The sequence below is a fragment of the Dipodomys merriami genome, unplaced genomic scaffold, assembly GCF_024711535.1.
Source record: "Dipodomys merriami isolate MVZ:Mamm:240054 unplaced genomic scaffold, mDipMer1.0.p SCAF_1106, whole genome shotgun sequence".
NCBI classification, from domain to species: Eukaryota; Metazoa; Chordata; class Mammalia; order Rodentia; family Heteromyidae; genus Dipodomys; species Dipodomys merriami.
This window is the reverse complement of record NW_027202390.1, coordinates 151,902-159,353: the sequence shown is the minus strand read 5'-3', so window position 1 is coordinate 159,353 and position 7,452 is coordinate 151,902. Positions and strand designations below refer to the sequence as shown.

Sequence of the window (7,452 nt, the reverse complement as noted above, 5' to 3'; positions counted from 1 at the left end):
CTATTTGACATTGCCAAAAGCATAAGTACGTATCACTACCTCTATGAAGTTGTAAAAGGCTGTACAAATTGTTCACCGAAGTCCTAATGGTCGGGTTAAGTTTCTTAAATTTCAAAAATGCAAGTTCATCTTTTGTGTCCCTACAAAATATTTTCACAATCCAAATAAGAGCAATATCTTTCTTTTTGGTCGGTCATGGGGCTTGAACTCTGGGCCTAGAGCTATCCCTGTGATCTTCAGCTCAAGGTGAGCCCTCTACCACTTGAGACACAGCTCCACTTCCAGTTTTCTAGTGGTTTATTTGAGATAAGAGTACCACAGACTTTCCTTCCCAGGCTGGCTTTGAACCATGATCCTCAGATCTCAGTCTCCTGTTTAGCTATGATTATAGGCATGAACCACCAGTGCCCGGCAGCACCAATATTTTACTGTAAAAATTCATGGATTCCGCGGAATTCTTCCAAGTGAATTGCTTGCCTTGGATGGAAAAATGTATTCAATAGATTTTGTAAACATGTATAATAATTTCTTCAGAGTTTGTGATTTTTTAATAAGAAATAATTTTAATTTACCTGTTGAAATGAGTAGTACAGAAACTAAAATATTTCTGGTGCTTGTCTGAAAAAGTATATTTTAAAATATTCTATATTCTATGTTTGCATAATGTTCATAATTTATTTTCTCCTAGATATACATTGAATTCTATATTATTTTATAATATATAAGTTCATTAATGTGTCCTTTCCGATTGTATTCCATATAGAAACAGTTTGATTCCTTTTTTTCTAGGTCTTAATATTATTTTTCTTTGGGATAAAATGACAATGTTGTCTAATTTGAAAAGTTTTGTAAAGTTTATGCTATGTAAACGCCTTTCTGAGGTGATTTAATACACTGATGTCAAACTAAATTTAATTATATGAATTACGTGTATTGTTAAACTTGTAATTTTGTAATCAACTTTTTAATCACTTTTTTTCATTTCTTGCATCTGAAGAATGAAAAATATGGAATACTTCTCAAATTTTCATATTATCCTTGTGCAAGTGCCATGTTAATCTCTGTATTGTAGTTTGAGTATACGTGCTGCTGAAGCATGTAGTATCCTCTAAATTTAATAGTTAATGCTGCAATCTTTATACAGGCTTATATCTATGGGTGCCTACTTGTAACAAGGAAACCTTATTGTTCCTAACAATGCTATCGATCTTATTTCCCTAAAATTCTGGGAATATTGGAAAAAATTATATTGATCAGTCGATTGCTCACATTTGCAAACTTTTTTTTGCCAATGAATATCTTAAGTCTTTTTATTTGGAATTTGATCATACTCTCTATTACTTATAATTAGGTCCAAAGGTGATGGCTTTTTCAAGTATTTATTTATCCAGCTTTGTGGACCTAATGGATTCAAACTAAGCGTTGCTTAAGAGCTACTTCTAAACTTCTTCAGCTGACATTTTCCCAAATGAGGTGTTACTGGAACAAATGTCTACCTGAGCCTTTACCCTTCTTCCATGTGGGAACAGAACAACCAGAATACCTTACCCTGACAGCAAAGATTTTCTTACAAGAACAAAACTAATCTTGGTTACAAGGGATCATAGAGGGATGAACAGTTCAAAGAGAACTGTTCAGACGAGAAGGTATTTTATCAAAATATAATTGTTTATTATACCTTCCATTTAAAAGTAGCTAAAGCCAAGAAGTGAAAAAATTGTTCGTATGCATGATTACTTAATGTCCTGGCCTGTCTGTAAGTTCCTGGCAGGAACTTACACTACTGCCTTTTTATCACCAAATATTTTCATAGTTGCAGGAGAAGTGCATATGTTTCTCCTCATTATTAGGCATTAAATTGATAATGTTTTAATCACAGTGTTTCCTCTTGCCTCCATGCTGTAAATCTACAAATGATAAAGCTTTAGATCTAACTCTATCAAACACTGAAGTAGAGATAATGGAATCATACTTTAAAACAGAGTTGCCTTTGATACAGTAACTACAACAGAACAATACAAAACGTGTGTCTTTTAATCATATTATATATAGTTATATGTGCTGATTTTATATTTCACACAATGAAACTTACTAGAATTAGTTGATAATTTGACAAATAAATTGATATTTATTTACTCCAATAAACAGAATTGGAATATAAATATTTAGGTTTCAAATATGTATTAGACTAGAAAACGTATCAATGCAATCTTTTTAGTATAAACTTGTGATACATTATAACTCTTCTTGGTCTTCTGAATCCACATGATAAAAAAACAATGTTTTCCTCTAATCTGTAATGGATTTTACTCTGCTGCTCTGTTTATTGTTTTAACTTGCTTGTCCCAAACTGCTTTTGTCCATATTTCTGAAGCATTCTTACTGATTATGCCCAAATTTTGCTAAGATGTCTAAAAAATATTATTCTTCTGCAGTACCCATGGGTCCTAGGATCTCAAGGCCCATTTACCTGCATCATCAGATAACAGGGGCAAGACTTTTCACCAAGGCCCATGCAATATATCAACACAAAGTAATTGAAGACCCATCTCAATTTCGCATTTCCTGTATTTCAGGGCCCCAATTCCTTGAGATGCAGGAATTAGCAGTAAGCAATTGTGAAATGCAAGGCAACTTAAAATGAAGGATGAGATCACAAAATTTGAGAGAAAGTACTGTAATTCAAACATTCAACTTACAGATGACCAGCCCATATGAGTGAACAAGTTCACAAATTGTCATAAGATTATTTTTAATACCCCTCACCTATGATTAACGAAAGATTTTATTCCAACATAAGTGGGCCAAAAAATAGTTCCTAGAAGGATAGATCTATAATTGGTCTACCAAAGCCTGAAAACTTGACTTAGAGGTCAAATGTAATTCAGAAAAACATTTGAAGCACTAAGGAGTGCTTCAAAACACTGGGACTTCAGTACAACATGGTTCTGTGGTATAAAAATGTCACTCTCAAACCAATGATAATCTACATTTAAATAAACTTTTAAAAATCACTTTCACCCTTACTTCATTGTTCGTGGGAATGTAAACTTGTTTAACCACTTTGGAAAGCAGTATGGAGGTTCCTCAAAAGACTTCACATAGATCTCCCCTATGATCCAGCAATCCCACTTTTGGGCATTTACCCAAATGTTTACAAACAAGACCACACTAAAGCTACCAGCACAACTATGTTGATTGCAGCATTATTTCCATAGCTAAGATATGGAACCGACCCAGATGTCCCTCAGTAGATGAATGGATCAAGAAAATGTGGTATATATACACAATGGAATTCTATGCCTCCATCAGAAAGAATGACATTGCCCCATTTGTTAGGAAATGGAAAAACTTGGAAAAAATTATATTAAGTGAAGGAAGCCAGGCCAAAAGAAACATAGGTCTCATTGTTTCCCTTATTTGCAATGTCTAGTATATGTATGAGTCAAGCGGAAAAGGTCAGATAATGTGAGGTCAGGAAAATGAACCCTTAGATATGTATTTTAATGTTTTTTTCTTTCATGCATGTGTTTCTAACGCATTTATAAGATTATCTCTTTGTTGCTTTGTATGTCCCTCCCCCACAGTATAATCCCTGCTTTCACTATATTTGGTGTCAGTATAACTTGTGGAGGAGATGGGGAAAAACCAGTGTTTAAGGACACAGGTGGACCTCTTGCAACAATGAGAAGTACAAGTTGTCATGTCCACAATGAGGTTTAAAAAATCCGTGCGGGGGGGGGGGTGAGGGGGGGAAGGAGAAGGATTGGGATTGGGGGGGAGGGGGGAGGCTGGGAAGGGATGTGAAGGGTAAACCAAAGGAGGAGGCTGCAATGCTTGGTAAGAAATGTACGTATTATCCTGCCCATGTAATTGTAACCCCTCTGTACAGTATGTTCACAAATAAAATAAAATTAAATTTAAAAAAATCACTTTCGCCAAAATAACATTTGACAAGTTAATGATACTTAGTGACATTACAAGTTTTTCAAGTGTAGGGAGCAAGTTACAATAGAGTTGAATTATTTACACAGCACTAATGCCAAACATGTTCAACCATTCAATAAAGTGTAGAAATAGTACCACCCACAATTTGTGGTTTTCAGTATGGGCCTTTCAGAAATGTGTTTAATATGTCAGCCTCCTAAATTTCAAACCCAAACCTTAGCTAATAAATTTCATCATTTTATAAGGTACATTTTAAACAATCACAAATAGTTGCCTCATCATATGTTATTTTATGTTTTCCCTCTGTCTAATATAGTAAGAAATATGACTTTAAGTCTTGAATATGGGTACTAATCAGAGATATGACAAACATAATATCTGTCTTCTATTTCTATCATATTCCTATCTAGGAATAAATTATAATGTTCTTCTTTTTCCAAAACTTATAGGTAGTAGAAAATATTATTCCATGTAAAATAAAAGAATCACACGATTTTACAAAGCCATTTATAAAAATGCATAGTTAGAAATACATTCTAAGCCATTTTTTAACTTTCTTTTTGACTAAAGATTAATCTTTCAAACGGTTGAGAAAAAATCATGTTTAGGTGCTTCCCGTCTCCAGTCTTGCAAATTGTTGCTGCAGATGAATGAATTATGGAGATATAATCTGACATCATTTCAAGAATATGCAGGATTGAAACTCCATGGAATGTATATAAACCTTTCAAAGTATTAATAGACAGTTTAACAGAATGACTATCAGAAGTTGAAACCAAAGAGGAATTATAGTAAAGACATAGAATGAATGAAAAATGAACAAGGAGCAAATACAGCTAGAATCCTGAATGTACACATATGATGAAGGAAGTGGTAAATTGGAAATAAATCTTGGAGAAAGGGTTGGTTGAGAATGATAGAAGGAGTGACTCTGATCTAGGAGCATTGGACAATTAGATGGATATATTTAATTGTAACACAATTGCACAAACTTTTAAAATTCAGTTAAAAACACATCTAGAAACAAAAACACACAAAAATCACAACCAAACAGCAATCTCTAGAGAGTATGAATATGACCACTCAAAATTTTAATCAGTTAATGAAGGGCAGTCTTGGGAAAAGCAAACAAAGCTGTTCAAAGAGGGAAGTTTGGGATAGGGGAGAATTTTCAACAGAATTAAATAGATTGTCTAAGGTTATAAATCACCTGCTGCATATAGTATCTTACTTCTAAGAGATTTCTGTCTGAACTGGATAATCCAGTCCTGAGAAACACTTGGTAGCTTGTGAGGTAGAATGGAAGAAACAAGATCAAGAACGCATTACTCCACTGGAGAGAAAACGATCCTCTATATTTTCTCTAATCTCTCTTCACTACTCTTTCTTCATACTTTTAAGACAATTGATTTTGAATTATATTTTTCCTTCTTTCTTCTGGCAAAGTGATTGGTCAAAGTAATTTCATTAAATATTATTTGCCATTTTCTTCTTTCATGCTGTTTAATTGGCCAAGCGAGTCCATAAAACTTCCTTCTTGTATTTGGTTGCCATGAAACAACATCTATGTTAATAAGGAGAAATCTAATGTAAAACTTTGTCTGCAGAAAACAGTCCAAGATGCTGTGATCACAAATATTTGGCTATATTTTTTTTTCTTTTACCTTGAAAGACTTCTTGTGTCTAAAGTGCCCACAAAAATAAGTACTCCATCACTTGTTGGTTCAATCAGAATTGTCTAACATCAAAGATATATTTTTGCTAAGAAGATGCTTAGAGGAAACCAAAAAATACTGCACTTTTTAATCTTCTCTCTTAAGATTCTCCTTCGATACCATATCAGGAACAGTGAAGTTATTCTATGCAAAATTATTTTAATAGGTTATTTTTCTCTTGGTCTTGCATTTGTTCACCAAGATGTATGGAGGAGTATAGAGTTAAACCACCCATACCTTGGAAGAAAGTGTCTGTTACAAAAGGAAAATGCTTCTATGTCCTACTTCTATGTCCTACTCTTAGCTCTTGCCAGAGTTCCAATTAATCACAGCTTCTTGGCTTCCAGTCTAGTGAAGCTGAAGGACCATACGGGCTCCACCATTGCTACATCTTCATTATTTCTCTTTTAAAACTCTTCAAGTTGCCTCATTTGGATGTGGAATGTATTTTCATGTCTTCATTCAATCAGTTCTGCATTGTAGTGAGCCAAATGGGCTCTGTAAAATCACTTTAGGGAGTAAAAATACTAACACAATTTACATCAAAAAGTTTTGGCCTCCCTTCACTGCTGAAGTCAATACGCTTAGCTAAGGCTTCTAAGAAAAATTTTATTATTAATTTTTCCATTTGCTCAATTCTTTTCTGAACTTTTTGGCATATGTAATAAAAGAAGTCTAGACTACCTCATATTAATAAGAATATTATTTTTTGTGAGCCACTTAGAAATGTGAAATCATTGGTTTGAAGTATCCAATCAAATTTTTTTCTGTGTTTCACTGCTTCACGTCCAAAGACATTGTGGAAAGTGACACCTTCTTTCATTGTGGAGGGCACTTTCTCCCTAAATATTTTGACTCAAATTATCTTTTTCAGAGAATTAGTATTTGGTAATTGAAGGTACATTCACAAATTTTGATGCCTTATTTTTTAAAGAACTTTTTTTTTTGTTTGGGTTTTTTTTAACTGTATTTTTTTTGTCTTTTCTTTTTTGGTACTGGGGATCGAACCCAGGACGTTGCACTTGCTAGGCAAGCGCTTTGCCACTGAGCTACATCCCAGCCCTTAAAGAACTTTTAATTTAAATTCCAATACAACCTTCTTTCAAACAGTGAGAATATAGTTCCTGGGTAAGGACAATTCCAAGGGAACCTACAGGATTTACAGCAAGGTTTCTGATGTTTGTTTGTTTAGTTTGAAAAAGAGCCATCTTCATCCATATTGCTCCCTCTCTACTAAGTCTCCTTGGATTTCTTTGCATGAGAGCCTATTCTTCCAGGCAATTTTAAATTTTCTTAATAGGCTAAGTTATTAAAAATTTTGAACTATTCAATTTTACCTGTCATAAATTTAAATCTGTTGAAAATCATTTATCAGAACCGCAAATTCACCAATCCTAATTCCACCTTTACCATCAAAATGTTAACATGTTGTTTTCATGATATAGTATCCATGCAGCTATTATTTTCCAGTGGCTTTGTTATGCATATATGTAACCATATTAGCTGATGCTAAGCAAAATGAATTCCAAGATATGGAACCAGATTTCTTTTTCATTTGTGGTTGTTGTTTTTGATGAACTATGTGATTTCTGTTTTCTTTGGGGTTTTCCCCTATGGTTTATCCCTGCTGTATGGTGAGACAATGGTGAGACAAAGGACAAAAGGCAAACCAATGCAATAGCAATACTCACAAGACAATATGTTGGAAATGTACTTTACAACTTGTGAGGGGTGAAGGGGTGAAGGACAACTGTGAGAAAAATGAGGGAGGGATAACAAGTTTGAAATG

At 33.9% G+C, this 7,452-nt stretch overlaps 1 pseudogene; it reads right to left on the bottom strand.

Annotated features, from left to right (window-relative positions):
• Window positions 1-1,001: 1,001 nt before the first annotated feature.
• LOC138822498 (U6 spliceosomal RNA) lies at window positions 1,002-1,098 on the bottom strand (annotated as a pseudogene).
• Window positions 1,099-7,452: the final 6,354 nt, after the last annotated feature.